This window comes from Alligator mississippiensis, chromosome 3, assembly GCF_030867095.1.
Source record: "Alligator mississippiensis isolate rAllMis1 chromosome 3, rAllMis1, whole genome shotgun sequence".
Taxonomy (NCBI): domain Eukaryota; kingdom Metazoa; phylum Chordata; order Crocodylia; family Alligatoridae; genus Alligator; species Alligator mississippiensis.
Genome location: NC_081826.1, coordinates 162,925,160 through 162,944,981, shown reverse-complemented (window position 1 = coordinate 162,944,981; position 19,822 = coordinate 162,925,160). Strand labels below are relative to the sequence as shown.

Below are 19,822 nucleotides of genomic sequence, written 5' to 3'. Positions count from 1 at the left end.
AGAGTTAGTAGACAGTTAGTAATCCACATGTATTTAAATGATAAAATGCAAAGATATATTGCATTTCACTTGTAAACAGTTATTTTGCTATAGGCATATGGTAGTGATATGTATATATATTTTGTATTACCAAATTAAGAAACAGGAAACATGGATGTAAAAAGTATGTAATTATGTTTTTTTCCTTTTTAGAGAAAATGGAAAAGGTAATCGCCAAAATGGGAAAAGTCTCCTGTTGAATAATGTGTATGTAAGAACAAGATGCGTCTTTAAAACTTTTTGCAAAACCAGTTGCCCAACTCACCCTTATATTTAAAAGATTTGAGAGCTGCTTATTGTTCTTTACATGTTCAATATACCTCAGATGCTTCAAAAATCTCATTTGTTCATTTAAAAGGATTAGCTAGTCAGCAGAACTCAGGATACCCAAAGAGCATAATCTTACCAAAACAGTAATCTTACCAAAAGTGTAAGAATTTTCAGCAGTGTGAAGATGGTTGTTTACCTTTAGAAAAAGACCTACTGCATCAGAAATCTCTTGAGAATTCTCCATGTTCAATACTAAAAGAAAGGCAGCCAGAGCTGGAAGGGTGACAGAGTGCTTCATGTAAATAGACAAGCCTAATGGGGCTCACTGTCCTCACCAGATAAAAAACAGCACAATCACTATTATATAGACATATACCAGTAAAGATATCATTATTATATATACTAGTGAATTGCCCATCAAGGATGATGGATGAATTTCACATGACAAAAGCAAACAGATTTTACTTTTTATATTTATTCAGTAAATTAAATATGTGTAAAACTTAAATAAAATAGGCTGAACAATACCTTCCTCGTTCTGTGACCCAGTACCCCTTTGGGGCTGGTTACCCAATCTGCCTTTTGGTTGCTCACAGTTTGGTTAAGCATCCAGATGGTGTGGCAGGAATCAATTATCACCAAATATCATGAATCTATGAATCTCCTTAAAGTCTATGCTTTCAGTGAATATTTTCTTGTCACTGTTTAGATTTCCTTATTTGTTTTCCACCGGTGAAATATATATATTTTAAGATATTTTCATTCCTGGTTCTTGTTAGGTCCACATATAATTGTCCATGGGAAAACACTGGTTCTGGTAAGCAGAGTCCCAAACGTTTGTCCTTGTGATTTATTAATTGTTATTGCAAATGCTGTTATTATGGGAAAATGTCTCCTTTTCAGAATGAAAGGTAGTTGTGTGTCTGATAGAGCCAAATCAATCCTAGGTATGATGACACGTTCTACTATATTAGTACCTGTAATTATTTCAGCATCTAGGTTGGGGCGCGTACTCCTCAAGGTATGTGGGAAAATGGCCGCAGTCACGTCCTGAGTGGGGCACCAGGTGGTGACACCAACCCAGACACGCTCCAGGATGTCGGGTGCAAGAGAGAGATGTATACCGGAGGCAATGAGAGGGTGAAATAAAACTTGAAGTTTACTTACAGAACAGTTGAACACTTGGTAGGTGATATAACTTGGAGAACAATACAGATGATAAACTATATACAATGGCAAGGCAAGCAACGGGTGGCGGGTGAAGCGAGGCAGTAAGCTATGGCGCTCGGAACAACCAGAGCAGCTTCTGCTGGTAACCTAGGGGTCTGACCAGGCCCCAAGACAGGTGATCAGTCTGTCTCAAGTGTCGGAGCCCAGGGACCCTGCACCAAGGTGTGCGGTCCCCTATATACATTTTTTAGCCAATCCGAAAGCTCCCCTGATGGTAAGTTCTGGAACACATGGACATGCTGAGCAGCCAGCCATGCCCATTAGGTAGTTTTTGGTTGGCTAGGCCACAGGTGATCACACGCCGCTCACATGGAGGGTTAGATTGCGGACACACTCTGCCACCGCATCACCAGTTGCGGATGGTTGTGTCACTTAACCCGTTTTTGGTACAATAATCTGGCGGGATCACTTTATCTGTTGACACTAGGAAATTTTGGTGTAATCCTCTTATTATCAGTTGGGTTCCCTTTCACAATCCCTTTTTTGGATTCATATTTCTGACTAACATAACAGCACCAATTTTCAACTGCAATTTATGCGGTGGCAGCCCTGATGGTGTATGAGCATTTAAAAATTCAATGGGATAAGTAGCTTGATTTTCAGAATCATCCATCGTCATTGAATCTGTGCTGTAGTATTTTTTAATTTCACCAGGCATCAAGGTTATAATTTCATTATTCAGTGCCATGATGTGTTTATTCTTAGGAGTTATGATAATTTTCTTCTCAAAGGAATCCAAGTTTTCCACTTCAATACGTTTCCTGTAAACTGCTTTGACAATGGGCTCCATCTAAATAAAGTTTTCCAGTATTTCAGTTACATCTGGTGGCAACTGTCGCAGTTGAGCCCCTATGAGGCCTCCTCCAACCCCTAATAGCCTCACCCAAACCACCGGTGATAAACGGCAACACAAAATACAAGCCAACCGGCTATAACTTAAACAGAAGCCGCCTAGCCATAACAGTGCTTAAGCCTACCAGGTGTGGAATCAAAAAAAATATATGCCTTAAACTTTGATTATTTTAGTTATAAGATGACATAACCGCTTTGTGTAGAATTGCTGGCTCGGTACAGTAGAACAGATAAGGGCAAGTGTTTGTTCTTTGTAACTCTTCTGCAAATGCTTCGCTCACCGCGGCCTTGAAGGTAGAAAAAAAAAGTATGTACAAAGTAGATTTCCAGGTGCAAGAAGGAGGTTTGTGAACTAACCCTACCTCCCCCATAATTCCCATCCTGATTACAGCAAACAAATAATAAAGTAATATTATAGCCGCTTTTCATGCTAATTTCACTATATGATCACGTGAGTTATAAGCGACTGTTAAAAAATATATAAGCCTCCTGATTTTGCTCTTGGGGGGGGACCCCTTCCAAGTGCTTGGGAAATCCATGTCACTTTGGAACTCCCCCTACAGCTGTAGTTTCTTTTAAATAAAAGCTTCTGCTGACCTGACCCAAAAGTACTCTGTGTGTGTTTCCACGACACAGGAAATACTCTATCCCTTCTGTAAGCAAACTCCTTCCTCTTTGGCAGCTGACAGGGAACTGCTAGCCTGGCCTTAGCCCCTGGGCTTTATAAGGACCAGGCCCTGCCCCTTCCGGTCAGCTGAACTTCCCTGGTTGCCCTGGCAACCCGCAGCTGGGCTCCTTATTCCCTCACTGCTAGCGTCCCTTCCTAGCAGTTTCTCCTCCTTAGGAGCAGGGCACCTAAGGCTAGGGTGCCCCGGAAGCACCCATTTGTAGAGCGGGACCCATGAGGGGTCCAGGAGTCCACAGGGCAGAGACTACAGCAAGACGTGCCCAAGAGGGCGGAAAAGGCAGCCTCCCTAACATATTTCAACATCAAAGATGTGGCGGGCGAGAAACTGAGGGTGCCCTTGGGCCAAGTTGTCACGGGAAGGGGCCTTGAGGAGATCACGGTCCTCCTGTAGGACCCTGCCTGTGACAGCAACCTATAACCATTCAACATTGTTCCTTCACCAATTTTGAGAGTCCATTCATTGAATTGATGTCCTTCAGTTTGCATATTTTGTGATAATTTGATTTGGTGAAATGTGACCACAAATTATTACTTTTTATGCATGCCTGGAAAGGCTGGCCACAACGCCTTAATACCAAGACCCTACAATATAACAACAAGGGGCCAGAGGGTTGTTAGTCCTCTCTCAGAGTCTAGGCCCTTTCGCTTAAGTCTTTGAAGGTGGCGGGTTTTAGGGTTACAGATTGGACATTGGATTATGGCCAGTCCCCATCCAACCTTTTTAAATACACGGAGATCAATCAACATTCAACAGAAATTTGTACTGGAACTGTAATCATAACATTAACAAAGAACAACTCCACAAAGACAAACACCTATATAATCATAGACAACACTGGCATTTAACTGTGACCAGAAGTATAACACTTATAGAGAACCTGCCAAAGGACAGTATATTGCAGCAACAGGCTCACTCTATGAATCTCAGTCACAGCAGTGACAGGGATTCTGACTGAGTTTACAGATTCTTTACCCATGACCAAATGACCTAACATCCACAAACTCCACACTCTCCCATGATTACTATCCTCACTCTCACCATGCACTTCACTGCCACATCACATGTATGTGCCCATATACTTGTGCACCCACACTCCACACACATCCTCTCTTCCTCTCTCTCTCAATCCTCTCAGGATTCCCTTATAAATTGTCCTTCAATCTTCCCATCTGTCAGTCATCTCTCCCCATCAATCATTGTGGCGTGCACACAGTACCCAAGAGTCTTCACCCACCACTTGTGTATTTGCACACATCACTCTGTTAGGCCATGGAGACCATTGCACATGCCTCACTATCAAAAGTGAGTCAATGATGTCATCGAGGTGACAAGTTCATCAGTTCTAGAACTCTTGCCCTCTGATCATATTGCACATATCCAGGTGTTTGAATATTTTGTCTGAATGAGCTGATGATCCATCTCTAACAGCCTCAGTTGACTCCATTCTTGTACATCTTACTGCCACTGGTAATGTTTGTATGAAGACTCCAACTAATAAAATTATTTTTCCTCCAAATGGCATAACATTTTGCATAATTTCTTTTAACAATAAATCAATGCATCTAAGTGCATGATTGTGCATCATAGTGGCTTCATCAATTATTAATGTGGCATTTTTCAGTGTGTCAGCTTCAGTTGAATGTAAAATCATATTTGAAGCAGATGTTTCAATTATTGGGATCAGTCATTTGAAGCCACTGTGTATTGTTTTTCCTCCTTTTAAAAGAAGAGCAGCTATTCCTGTTGTTGCAAAAGGGAGAACAATTTTCCCAATTCCTCTAATATAGCAAATTAAGATGTTATATAAGTAAGTTTTCCCAGATCCTCCAGGTCTATCCAAATAAAAGCAGTGATTTGCATTGTCTCCATTTATAGTATTAACAATTTGATCGAAGGCATATTTCTGTTGCACATTGAGGTTTCTAATTCGTTGATCCGCTTCTGCAAATTCTTCATCGATGTCATAAAGGGTGTCATTATTTTGTTCAATCACGCCTGGATCAGGGAGATCAAAAGAACTACAATTCATTCCATGAACCATCGACGATGCTTGTCTATCCAGCAATGCTTTTTGTACTAACACTTTGTTATCATGATGTCTGCTGTGGTCCTCTGTCATGCCTTCCATAAATTGTTCCCATAGTTGCAATGCATTAGATGGTTTACAAAATATGCAAATGAATACAAACTTTTGCCTCAACTGTCTGGGCATTTGAATTCCAGCTGTTTCCTCCAGACATTGGTCCCATTCTTTATCTTTGGCCAGCAAATTTTGTCTTCATGTTGCTTCTTGAAATGTATTACAGAGGACATTGGTAACAGTATGTAATGGTTCAAAACTGGTTGCTCCACAGACACGCAGTAGTATCACTCTTAAACAAATTCTTTCTATATCATTTGGACTCACTGAAAGCATCCTGGGGAGCATGCTGTCTCTGCCTCTTTATCTTCTCCAAACACCTTAATGAAATACATAATGATATGTGGGACAGGGGCAAGCTGCCAGGCCCAGTCCCAATACTGGCCCTCCCCCTGTCTATGGGCAAATGCCTGCCTTGCTTACTTGCTACGCCATATTGTAATTATCAGGTGAGAGGCTGCCCTTCAAGTGCCCACTGTTAAAGAGTGATACATACATGCCTGGTCAAATTCTGTGCCCACGCATAGGTCAGCCTCTTACGCACTGCCCTTTTCTGAGCCACATTCACTCTGCCCCCCCTCTCACTGGGGCCTCTTGCATTCCGCCTGCTCTCACCAGGCCTCTCATACCACCCACCTTCGGCCTCATACACCCTGCCCTGCTCCCTTTAGCAACCCCATAGGGGGACTCTACATTCCTTGAGCAGCCCTGGCTCAGGCTTTTGGGTCTCTACCACAACCCTCATCTGAGCAGTTGCCAGTCAGTTCCCCAACTCTGTGCTGACTCTGCCCCTAGCCCCTCACCGGGCCACAATATGGAATTTTGCTAAATAAATACCATTGTGCTTCGGGGCAATTTTGATTTAATGTAAAGCAAGCATTTAAAGTTATTTTTAAAATGGCTGTGTGATTGATGGTCTCATGTTCATGTCCTGGTTGAAAATATACTGACAGTTGCAGTGGCAAATGAACTGCTAATCTAATGATTGCATGAGATCTATTGTGCGTATGGTTTTCCAGCAATCTCCACATAGCTTCTGGTGGTGTCACATACCTTACATAGAGGTATTTGGCTATCTTGTCATGTTGTAGATGTTGATTATTTACTATTTTGATATTGGCATAGTCATATCCTTTGTAAATGTATTTAAAGCTATATTTGATGGATTTTATTGATGTCATACTTCAGCATTGATATGAGCTATGTATTTTAACAAAAGATATTGTGTGGAATGACGTAATGAATGTCTTCTGTGGTTGCCTACTTGGATTGCATGTGTTCGGCTTTTATATAAAGGATATTGTTTCTTGTTGAAATGCTTGGGAAAATCTTTGGTACACTTTCCCTCACTCATGCATGGTGAATTACTGTTGAAAGTACACAGAGTCCATGTATCATATATTTTTTCACTATCGTATAAAATTATAGGTCTCTTTCTGGATTTGGAATGTTGGCGCTAACCATGCGATGGATGGCTGTTTGCATGGCAAGGTTGTTTTCCAATATAAATAACATGTGCGCTTGCGGAAGTCCTCTTTTTTGAAACTCAGTTGTGAATGCACGGGTGATTACTGAACCAAATATTTTGTTTTATGACATCATCAAGTAAAGATTCCAATTTAATTTTGAATAATTGGGCACCCAATTGCCACTAAATCTTGTGGGCACAATGGGCTACTAAATTTGTGCCCAATGTGGCATTTGTGCCCAATGCCACTAACTTGGGCACAAATTTTGCCCAATTTAGTAGCAAAATGACTGTCCCTCCATACTCACCAAACTAAAAGTAGTACTAGCATATTTTGTTTATGTCACAGTGCTCTCTTACTGATATCACTGAATTTAAGATCCACAGTCTGTCATCCCCACTTATAGTCCAACAGTGCCGTAATTTCATCTTCTGGGGACGATGGGAATGCTGGGCTGTCTCAGTCTAAATCTCCCGCCATGATCAGCAGAGTTGGTAACTCTTCTCCTTTAGCTTTTGCTGTGCTCGCTCACTCCGGCTTGTATTTCACCAACAGTTCCAATAACTTCATTGTAAGGAGGCCATTGATACCCTCTTTATCTGTATACCTGAGCAGCTCTTTTCATACTGAGTCCCTCAAGTCATTCCTCACTGAGCAAAACTCTTTTTGCCTCCTGGGAACCTCTGTAACCACGATCACGATCTCTTTCTGCCTCTGGTCCTTCCCCACACTTGGGCTTGAATCTTGTTCCTCTTCAGGCTTATGCTCCCATGCAGTGATTACACTCACTCGGAATTGCTCTTCAGTATTTTGCTTCCTAAACTTCTCACTTGCAGTGGAGTTGCTGTCAAACCTGACACTTCTATTTCTGCGTTTGCACTACCACTGTCTTTTTTCCTTCTCACTAAAATCTATTTCTAAGCTGTTCCCCTCACAATGGGTACTAGGCACCTCAGGAGAAGGGTGGGTAATACTTTACCCTTCTGGCAATGGTAGGACAGGTACAGCACATAGATGACTTAACAGATAGCAAGGACCATATCATGGATACCCTGTGCTCTCAGTCAACACTGTCCCCTCTCGCAAGCAAAAACACCCAACTCTCAATCGTGCTCTCTAACAGATTCCAGTCACAAACCCAATCATGTCAGTCATGCAGTCTCAGACACACATCGCCAGGCGCACCCAATCGCACCCTCAGTCATGCACTCAGCCACGCACTGAGATAATGACTCGCACAAGTTTTATATTGGCTACCTCACGCCACCTGTCAATCATACACTTATGCATCATCACTCACAATCATCACATCACAATCATCACTCAGATGGCTCCATCAATCAATGACTTATTTCAAATGGACGACTCATACCTGTTATTACCACACAGCTCATTACCATAACTTTCCCGCCACTGTGGTTACATAATCATACCAAACTGTGCCTGCTCACAGCTCGAAAGTAGGTCATAGCATCATCAAGGTCAGAAGTTTACAGGTTACAGGGACTTCTAACCTCTAGCCATCTTACGCATGCGTGACCAGGCCAGGACTCACTGTGTACAGCTCCATCATCTTTCAAACCCAGTCTTAGTACTTTTCCATCCCCAGTGCAGGGCTGAGGGGCACACAAAGGTCAGAAACCATCATACGGCTCCTTGATACCAACTATGCTTCTGCAATTTCTCAGCTAACACTTTCACGGCCCCTCCTCCCAAATACATTTGCACTCAAGGGTGGAACCCAGCTATCAATGGCTCCTTGAAAGCGCAGGTGTCAAAAGGAAAGCCATTGGCCCTCCCTGTCAGAGGTACTTCTAGACCTGCAGCTACAAACAAAAGCTTCTTTCTTTGGAAATAGGCTTTTGGTCCTCTCATTGTTTCCTTGCTTTTCCTTGTGAAATAAAACAATGAGGGGTTCCTGAGCCCCTACCTCCCTTCCCCACTGCCCTTCAAGGAAGGGTGATAATTACCACAGAGCCCTGTGAGCTGCTTGCTTATTGTGCCAAGCGCACCCGGGGGAAATTCTGGGGTGCAAGCCTGATCGGTGCTGTGTGAAGATAAGTGGTAGGGGGAACCGATGTGATCCAGCAGCTCACTTTGCTGCTCTACTTACACTGGGTCTTCAGCCCTAGTGCTCTCCTTACATACCACAGCAATCAAACAACAACAAACAGCCATATGACAACACCCCAAATCCACAAAATCTCTTCCATCAAAATCCACACATCTCTCACAGCATCTGTGCTCCCAGTCACGCACACCCAGAATCTCAGTCAGCATCAGCTTATATACCGGTGGTGCACACAGTACTCAGCCTTGCTGCACGCAGCACGTCACTTGGGCTTTGTTCTCTGCACTTAAACATTCGAGTGGGTTCCATTCCTTGCACATGCATACTACACACATCACACATGCTCAGTTATACATCTCACTGTTAAGAGTCATCCAAAGTTCATTACATGACCCACTTTCACGCCACACATGCGCAATAGTCCATTGACCTCTTGAACTCAGGATTTTAACTGTTCAATAGTCAATGTAGTTGAGTGGCTCCCGTGTCCCAGGCCCCAATATGCGGCCTTATTTACTCACTCACTTCCAATTAGCTTCTTTCTGTCTTTTAGGTCTCTCATCATCAGTTGTCCTGCCATCAGTAGTCCTATTCAAATCTATAAACTTATCTCTATTACCATGACAAACATTCATAACTGATACTGCCTCACCACCACTCACACAGGCTCCGTTGATTTATTTTGTGGTCCTTCATGGCCCATCTGATTACCTCCTCTAATTCTAAATTGGCAGGGCCACCACCAAGACACATCCTAATAGTTCACCAAAGTTTCCTTAAAAGAACGTACATTAAAATATAAAAAAGTTTCTATCCCGTAAACATAACCTTGCTGCAAGATATAGCAATTTCTTTCAATCAGTGTACATCTTGGGGCGCTTGCTCGCTTGCTGTTGTTCCTCATGGAAGAGGATGACTTCCAGCTTTCCAAGGAAACAGAGATCAAGGATTGCATCTCTCACTACATCGACATCTAGAGCAGTCCTGTTTCTAATACAGACTGGCAATGCCAAAAAGTCCTTTGACTCCATGCACTCCTGCATTGTCAGTCATGTCTGTTATAGTGTATTGGTTAGCAGCATCAACAGGAGTAAGCTAGCTTATAACCATCTGTCTTAAAGGTCCAGTCCTTTTCCCTATTGCACAAAGCTGCTTACTTGTAAATGGGGTGGTCATTTGGACTGTCTCCGCTTGTCCTCAAGTACCTGACCTTATGACTTCCTTCATCTAAATGGGCACCATACAGGCAGATAATAGCTCCCTAGAGCCCTTCAGAGATGAAATCTTAACAGGTTTCACTGCTGGCATCAATAGCTCTCAAGCCTCACCATTTTGGTCACAATGGATAAATGAGCTGCAGCTCAATCCACTCTTTAATCAGAACTGATTTCACTTGTACTTCCTGTACCATGTCATTTTTGGTATATAGAAATCATTCCTTTAGCTACAGAGAGCTTCATTTCACCGCCTGTTATTTAGTAATAATTAACCCTTTCCTTTTCCACCCAGGGATGCCAAACTGTGTAGCAGGGGCAAATTTAAGATTCAAACTCACTGGGGTGATAAGCAAGTAGGGTTAGGTTAGTATTAGGCTGGCTCTCACCATGTGGCGTCAGCACACTGAGAGATGGGGCTGCCAGCCTAACTTTTGCTGAGGTTGTTAACACACGTGCATGCACACACGCACACGCACATGGAAACAATATTAAAAGTTAAAAATATAAAGCAAGAATATATTGAAAGAACAATGAGGGACCAAACAGAATGTAAGGGATATGATAATAACACTAGAACAGATATAATCACAGGGGAGACAAAGATACAATCTATACATTACCAATTATCTAAACAGCAAACAGTGAATGAAGTCAACAGTCAAAGAGTCTGATAACAATCTGAAGTCACAGTCAGGAGAGATGATCTGAACCAGAATTGAAACAGGGAGATCACCGAAGAAGGTTGTGGGAGACTGGGGTTCAGCAAACCATATCTCTCCTCCTCTATGGAAAAAAGCTACCAGCTACACCATACCATCATCTACAATCTGCTACCACTCACAAGCCAAATCACAAAACACCCAAATTCACCAACACCAAATCCAAACAGCTCCACGTACCAACTCACATAAAACTGCACATGGACAAAACACATTCCACAAACTCTCACGTGTTCACCAACCAAGCTCCACAAAGCCACCTCACACATACTTGAACACACTTCCACAAAATCCTCACATGCACACACACATTGCCACGCACAAATGAACTCACAGTGCCAAAGTGCAGGATCCTGTGGGTCACGGTCTCTCCACTTTCTTCATCTAGTCCTCTGAGGCAAAGGGCCTGTTACTCAATGTTAATCATATCAATCAGATCAGTCCCTCAAAAGATACATTCAACTGTCAGTCAACCCTGTCACTCACCTATACTTCAGAACACACACCTTTCCTGCCACTCATATTTATCCACCATGCATGCCCATGCTGCTTAAATGGGTCGGCGTGTTGAGAGCAAAATAGGGCGTGAAGTCATGCAAAGACTAAGATCTTCTGGCTGACCATAAGTCGGTCATCCTGTGACCTTTGTCAGACCCACCTCTGGTTTAGATGTTGTCACCCACCTGCAGAGAGCTGAGATTGAAGTGCCATGCACACCTTTGAGGGTCATGTGCAATGCCCTTGTGAGTGGAGTGCACTACCTGTATAAAAACTCATTTTGACTGACAGCTCAGTGCGTGACTGGGCACACTTGAGCTTGGGTGTGTGTGATTGGGGTTTGCCTGAGGCATGACTGAGAGAAGGAAAGAAGTCTGGGAGCTTGGTGGCAGGAAGGATAGAGAGAGACACAGAGAGGCTGAGTGACCGATCAACTGTGCGAACCACAGAGGTTCCCGGTGCTGGGCCCAGTTGCCATGGGTCCTAGGGGCCCTTACCCTGAGAGATCTTCTGTCTGCCACCAGAGCAGAAAGAGTTGGTTCCCCGGGTTCTTCCCTCCAGGTGTGTCTATCATGTAAAATAGTGGCCCTCTGCTCTGATCAGTAAGCATTACCCTATCCTGTTCTTACCTTCTGGGTTGTTGGGGGTCTTCTCGGCAAGTGTCCAACAAAGATCAGAAGCCACTGCCTGAGGTGCAGTTGCCTCTACCCCAACAACTGGAGCTGAATTGAATAAAGTTCCTCTGTCCCTTATAATAAAGTGTAGTCCTCTTATTGTCATTGTTGTAATTAGATATTGTTGGGTAAGGCTTTGTATATCATTGGTATTAGGATAAGTATAGGCAATATAGGATTTGATAGGTAATTAGAATTTATAGTGACTTTTAGGACTAAGTGGGTTCCTGTGTGGTTCTATGGCATATGATACTTACCTGTTCTTATTAGTTTTATAATAAACCATTAATTTGTATCAGTTAGATATTTGTTTAAGCGTCATCGTTAGTCATTTTCTAATTAATTGCTGGGTTAATTGGGTGATGACCAGATATGCCCTGGTTAACCCGTTAGGCATCCCGGGGCCAAAAATCACCCCTAGTTGGAGCTGGGCCACTAGAACAGCCGCTGATTGAATGTGCTCAATTAGGCACTAATTAAGTCCAGGCCTAACAAGTGGGTAAAAAGTTCATTTTTTTCCAGTTGGAGAGAGATTGTTATTGTGCATGCCTCACACAGACTTACATAACAACACATTTTAACTATATAACTGCTGAAATAAACTTTCTCTTCCAACACACACGCTATTTCCCACCACCCTTCCAAGTCCATCCACATCTCTATTTCAACAAATCCAATTGTCCAATTGGTGTTATTGATAGCAGCATAAGGTGTTGTGTATTGGCCATAAGTGTGATTGTGCCAAGTTCTGTTAGCCACGTTCTCAAGCATGTAATTATAGTGCACAGTGAAAATGTCTCCATTAGGGCTCACCAGGTGACTTTGCACGACCTCATAGTCCACAGTGGAATTCTTGAGCAGTGACAACCTGTATTGCACATAAACAATGACCTTTTTACCAGCAAGGATCAAGACTGGTACTTTCCAATTTAACATATTGCACTTAGGGCTTTCCTGAAGTGTAGCATCTCTGGGGTGGATGTCATACTTAATATTTACACTCTGCAGTGGAATAGTGCAAGTCTGGTCCTAGCGTACCACAATTCCATTTCTTGCAGCCAAAAAATGTAAAGTGCAAATATACTATTTTGAACAATCCTTTTGGGCCAGGACTGCCCTGCATCAAGGAAACCCAGTACTCCACATGCAGTTTCTCAAGGTGTTCCACCTTATCCATGCAACACTCCACAGTAACATTCTGTCTATGGGAGATGTTAGCTTGAGATACTCCATATTCATCATCATCTAGGTCTTGGATGGAAATCAATACCCTTGGGCTCACACTCCACACAGCAAAACCCAGGAACGGTGGTGGTCTCTTGTCATCACTTTTCACAGTTACTACACCCTCTGGTGCATGAGGATTAATAGTCCCCAAGATGCTGAGTCCACAACCAATAAAGTCCTCTGATATGCATGCTGCAAATAGTCAGCACTAACAGGAGGACCACGGACATCACAGACATTCTCATCATAGGCTGGTCATAAGAGTTCAGTATTATGATAAATCTGCAGAAGAATAAAAATATCTTGAGGCTAAGTTACAACTGTGATTAACTACACTGGTTTATCAGCATCTCCCTTCAACGACTTCAGTTGGGAGGCTTGCATCCATTTGAATTTACTCTTTTGGTTTGCTTTGATTTGGATCTGATAAACTGTGGTGTTAGCACCACTGTCCACCAGATAATGCCTAGGGATTGTTAAAGCACAATTAACCCTTAAATGGAATGTGAAATATGAACACAGACAACTCAGTATCCTAAAATCAAAGTCTAACTTTATTAGTACAACAAGTACTATTTACATAGCAGTTTCTATATTCAGATAAAGAAAAAACATTCAGTACAATATTCTCACCCAATCCCTGATGTTACTGAAAGCAAAAGTTGTGTCCTTGGCTGGGGAGGTCCAGACAGGTATTGAAGGTTGGATTTATGATGATGATGACAACACTCAACTTTCTTGCTCTCCCCTTTTATGCTTTTATTCAGCTTCACTCCTTTGATGACCCTTTGCTTTCAGATTGGTCTCTCTGCAGTCAGCCTGCTGTCCATATTTTATCCTGTCAACATATTCCTTTGTTCAACAGACCCATCATGAGCACACCTCTTAATTTGGTCTTTTTCCAGGATTTTGCTTTGGGCATTGTCCATTCATTTCATTAACATATCCGATCATTTCATCCTTCTGATACAGCTGGTTAGTGCCAAATTCAGTTCATCTGAGCTGGTAACAAACTATTACTATATTGTGTTGGAAAATCTTCTCATAGTGATACAAAAGAAACATCATGTGAGCAACCTTAGGCGATAAGTTGCTTGCAAGAGGCAAGGCCAGCTCATATTGCAGACACCAGGAAAATGAAAATTCAGATAATAATGAGGTTATACAGAACTTAAACGATGATTAAGTAAGACTGAATATAAAATAAAACTTCAAACAATACTGTCATTCATCACTATGTAAACAGGTACAACTTCAAAGCATAAAATATGACAAGCTACCTGTAACCCAGGTGGAACATGGCTGGTACCCTGTCTTCAAGTGAAGGGATGTCAGGGAGGGTGTGTGCTATGGCAACATGGCTGCCTAGCCTAGGCCAGCTCACCTCCCTCCCCTACAGAGCAGAGCAGAGACCGTTGACACCCCATAGGGTTTAACTATTTCACAGATTTAATTTACAGTGCCAGTGAAACTTACTGAACATGTACGTATATCTACGAACTATTTACAGATTTATTCTACCAAGGCAGTAAATCTTATTAAATATATACACAGGCAAGAACAAATGGATATGGCAGACAAAGGCAGTTTATCAGTGTAGACATTGAACCTCAGGGGTCTTCTTGTTCGTGTATAGCCTCACTTAGCAAGCCCTCCAGGCAGCTGGCAAGGGAGCAGACAACAGCAAAACACAGGTTAAACAGTATTTCAACAGATGGAACCCAGCAAAGATAAAATGATAGTCAGAGTATACATAAATGGCGCTCCATCAATTAACATCAACACATAAAGATAGCAAATAATGCAAAATAAGTCAAGGGGTGCTCTAGCAGACCGTTAGCTACTGAGCAACTAGCAGGCAAAACAATGCAGTTCATAAGCGTCTCAGAGTACAACATTAAAATAAGCAAGTTTACAGTGAAGGATACAACTTACAGACTACACAGCAGCATAAGGAAGGAGGGCGATCTTAAGCAGTTACATCTGAAACAAACGATGGTACAGCAATTGCGCCTAATGAAGGAGCAATACAAGGGGAAAAGCAGGTAACCATAAAGAAACACAGTCAACCACAGGTAGCTCACATGACTAAAATGACTCAGCAAACATGAAGCCTCCCCTGGTGAACAGGGCCCCTCGCCAGGCTCCGTAAGCACTCATCTTCAGTCCCTGAGAGCTTCTCTCTTCCTCTTCCTGGGGGAGTCAGGTTCACACCAGCCCGTGGCTTACAAACAGGGCCATTTCTCACCAAAGTAAATTCTTCCTGCCAAAAAAAGGCGGTGGGTGAGTCCTTCCCTTAGTTTTGGGGCTTCCCGCCAATCAACGAATGCGTGGGCCCCCTCCCCTGTCGAAACCTTCGTCTCTCCCCCTCCTAGGGACGGCAGTCTCCCACCCAGGCACTCATGACTTCTCAGAAGCTCCACTGGGCTTGGCTCATTTCTCTTTTCAGGGGCTGGCTGCCGGGTCTCCTGCCTTGCTGGGAGTATTGCTTCATCCTGCTGCTGCTTGCAGCAGGAAGGCCCAAGCAGCCTCATGCAGTTACCAGGGCCTACCAGCTCTCCCAGGCCCTCTGTGCACCCTCCAGTGCCCCGGGGCCTTTGTTGCTTGCAGGGATGGAGACCTGCGCTGCCTTGTGCAGCCGCGGCGTCCCTTCAGCTTTCTCTGAGTCCCGTGCACCACTCTGTGCACTGTGGGGCTTCTGCTGCTCACAGGGATGGGGAGCCACGCTACCTCGTGCAGCCCCTGGGCCCCTTCAGCTCTTTCCACGCCCCTTGCAGTGCTCTGTGCACTGTAGGGCTTCTACTTCTTGCAGGGAGGGGGATCCGTGATGCCTTGTGCAACCGCGGGGTCCCTCAGCTCTCTCCAAGCTCTGTGCACCGTGAGGCTTCTGCTGCACGCAGGGATGGAGACCCATGCCACTTCATGCAGCCACAGAGTCCCTTCAGCTCTTTCCAGGCCCCTTGCACCCATCTGTGCACCAGGGGGCTTCTGCCACTCACAGGGATGAGGACCTGCACTACCTCATGCAGCCGCAGGGTCCCTTCAGCTCTTTCCAGACCCCATGCACCGCTCCTGTGCCTCGACACCGCTGCTCCCTGAGTGGCAGGGCTGGGATGCGCCCACTTGCTGCCTTCCGCTCAATGAATGCGTCTTCAGGGTGCTTCTGGGACAACTGCCCCCGCCCCCCCGCCGGTCAGCTTCATCTGCCCCTTCTGCAGCCCTTTTAGTCGTCCCTCGTTGAAAACTGCCCTGTGTGTTGGGCACATGGGCTTTTATCCCTTCTGGAGGCTATGCCCCCAGATTGAAAACTGACCAATGGGCAGACCCAAGGGGCTAATTCCCCTTCAGGTCCTCTTCTTCACCTCGCTCTTGGGCAGGGTGAGGCAAGCCTGCCTCCTGCCTTCTCCTGATCGGTGGGGAAGGGAAATGCCCCCACCAATTGACCTGAGTCATCCAGGCCCAAGCCAACAATCAGGGCTGCTGGTGAGCTCACCAGCCAGCCTGCCACATACCCTAACAATGGGGCTGGCTTTATTTATAATATACATAGGCCACAGCCACATGGGTGCAAGCAAATGTGATTTGTCACAAAGTGCTCCATATAGTCTCCACAGAGTGCTCCATATAGTCCTGATCCTCAAGGGAAACTTACACAACACTTCCCAGAGACGAGCCTATGAGCTCCATTCATCAACCTCCTGGATACTAGAAATCATGGAGTAAACATAGACATTGGATTTTTGATACATTACAATCTGCCTGGCAACTGACTCCCCAGCCCAGCCCAGCCCAGCCCAGCCCAGCCCCTGGCTTCTTTACTTTTCATTCCATCCAGGAAGAGCACACACTAGCTGCTGAAACCTCCTTAGCCTGACGAAAGGTTTTTGAGCCCGAAAGCTTGCTTAATAACTATTCTCCAACTATTCGGGTTGGTCTAGTAAAAGATATCAAATTCACCCAAGGAACCTTGTCTGCCATATAGTCTCCAACTTTCTAGTCAATTGGATTCTTCAGATGACCAAAGTGCCGATCCATATTTCTTTGGGAAACTCCCAAAGTGCAATGTGCAAATGAACTTCATGGTGTTACAGCAAGAAAAAGAATGCTCCCAAGGGTCATTAATCCTTTTAACCTCTCTGCTCCAGTGAAAAGGAGGTGGCTGCTAATTAGCTGACCAGCCCAAACTATTTTGGCCACAGGCTGGCTTGGGTTAATTAAAATACACAAATGCATGGGTAAGGGTATCAACAATTACAAAGGTATATTAAATAGCAATAATGAGAACAATAATGAACAATAATAACTGTATACAAAAAATAATAATACACCACCAACAGTCACACAATAGTCCCATACAAATGGCCCTAGAGAGCAATTACTGGCTCTCTCCCTGTAGCAACAGCACTGCAGGCAGCACCATACACAACCAACAAAGGACATATTGGTCCCACATGGGCCCTCACTTCACACATAATCAAGAATACACAAGGAGAGGAGATACTGACCAACACACGGTGTTGCGTGTGAGAATGGGTCACCACAAGAAACACAGGATTAGCCACTACCAAGTAAAACAAAGACCTGTCTTGCGCACAGGGTGTGGGGTTCTCCTAAGCAATAGTATACCCATCTGTATACCCTGGTTTGAGTATATAAAATAGTAACAATTGATGACAAAGGATAGCAGTGTAAAACCAATTAAAGTGTGTTAATGAACTAGGACAGACAAGGTATTTGGGTAAATCTGATATCTTTTATTAAACCAACTCAAATAGTTGGAAAAATTATTCTTTGCAAAATTTCAGGTACAAATACCCTTTGTCAGGCTTAGGAAACATGTGCAGTTGGTGTGTACTCTTCCTGGATGGGATGAATTGTAAAGAAACCAGAGGCTGGTATGCACACGACAAAGGTAGTCAGTGAAGATGTAACTTGAGGAGCCAGTGGATGAGAAACAGGTTGGGGTGAGGGGGGGAATGAATGTAGCTGGTAAATAGTGGAGAGGTACCTGGGGAGTCAGACATTAGACAGGTTGTAATGTGCCATAAAGCCAATGTCTATATTTAGTCCATGATTTTTTGTATCCAGTAGGTTGCTGAAGTGGAGTTCATAGACTCATCTGTGAAAGGTGTTCTGTAAATTCCCTTTGAGGATTAGAACTGAGAGGTTGGAGAGAGAGTGGTTTTCTTGTGTGAAATGTGCCCCTACAAGTAATTGTTTATTCTTGCCTTTGATGGATTTCCAGTGTGCATTCATTCTGGTATGCAGTTGTTGTTTGGTCTCTCCTGCGTATTTTCCATCGGGGTATTTCATGCATTGAATGAGATATATAACATTTCTGGAGGTGCATCTGTAAGATCCAGGAATGGTGATGGTTCTGTTTGTTCTGCAAGCCGGTCAAGCCAGTCCAGAAGAGCGGGGCTGGTAAGCGAAGTGGGGCGTCAGGCAGGCGAGTGGATGGAGAGGCCGAGACAGCATATTAGTTACAAAGAATTTTTACTTACTCCTCTGATGACACTGACATAGGTGAGGAGTACTTGCTGGGTTACAGTTAACTTAACGTGACGAGTCAACAAGTTCGTGAACACAGCGAACATGCCAGGGAAGGGGTACGTCGGGCCGGTCGTTGACAGGGAGATGTCAGGGTTGATCAGTCCGCTGATTGCCTCTGAGGTGTTTTCAGAGGTCTCTGGCTTGGGCGGAAGCTAAACGGGCTTTTATAAGGTGGGTTAACCAATGACGGACCATCAGGTACGATACCGGATTGTTGATGCGGGATATGCACATATTAGGTGGCAACGACAGTTGCTCGGGGTGGGGTTTTGTTGCTCGCTCAATCTATTGTGACATGGGCATTTAACTATTCCGGGGACTCGTGTATGACATGCCCCCTTGCTCATGGCACAATAGATGCATTGGTTTCTTTAGACGGCTGCTTCGTCCATGAACTCATCGGCTTCAGGAAATTCCGATAAACGGGTATACGCGAAAGCAGATAACTTTACCAAACGGTTTTTGATTAATTATACAACACAACATCCCATACAAATAACTAACGCAATCGTTACAAACGGTAATAACACAGTGATAAGGGGAATTAACAAATGAATGAGCCAGGAAGATGTATTAATACTTAAGGGAGGGTAAAGTAATACGCTAGCTAAGAAACAGTTTACATTTGTTAGCGTGGCTAGAAGAGTAGTATACAGGCGCCCGTCTGAACAGGCCTATAGTAGGCCAACCGGGGCGGGGGTGTTGATATTGGCGCAACTCTGTTTCCTCCATCTGTCAGTAGCTAGCTCGCTGGGTAATTTAGTGGTGTTGGGCGGTCGGTCGTATCCATGACACCATTGGCTAAGGGTAACCGCCCTCTGCATGGGATAAAAGAACGAGGACCATTTTAATGGGTCAGAAATATTAAGGGCTAGGGTGGTGTCCCATGTAACCAGCGAGGTGCGGTAGTCAAGGGCAGTGCTGACAACGGGGATTTTAGTAGTGCTTGTTAGGGGCCCAGGCGGAAGTTTTAGGAACCACGGCGGGTTGGACTTTGTCGGGTCACATACTAGGGAATTATCGGGCCTGGCCCAGCGGACTCCCTCGGGGTTGATTCCCCACGGTACTTCAGAACAGTAAATTGGAACTGGGGAATCCTCTACTGGGTCACCCAGGAGGCTTGCAACACTTTTTGTGCAACTTGTAGTTATCATACTCCTGACCATTAGATTTT

At 44.1% G+C, this 19,822-nt stretch overlaps 1 pseudogene; it reads right to left on the bottom strand.

Moving 5' to 3' along the window:
• Positions 1–1,007: 1,007 nt before the first annotated feature.
• Positions 1,008–5,121, bottom strand: LOC109283922 (uncharacterized; annotated as a pseudogene).
• Positions 5,122–19,822: the final 14,701 nt, after the last annotated feature.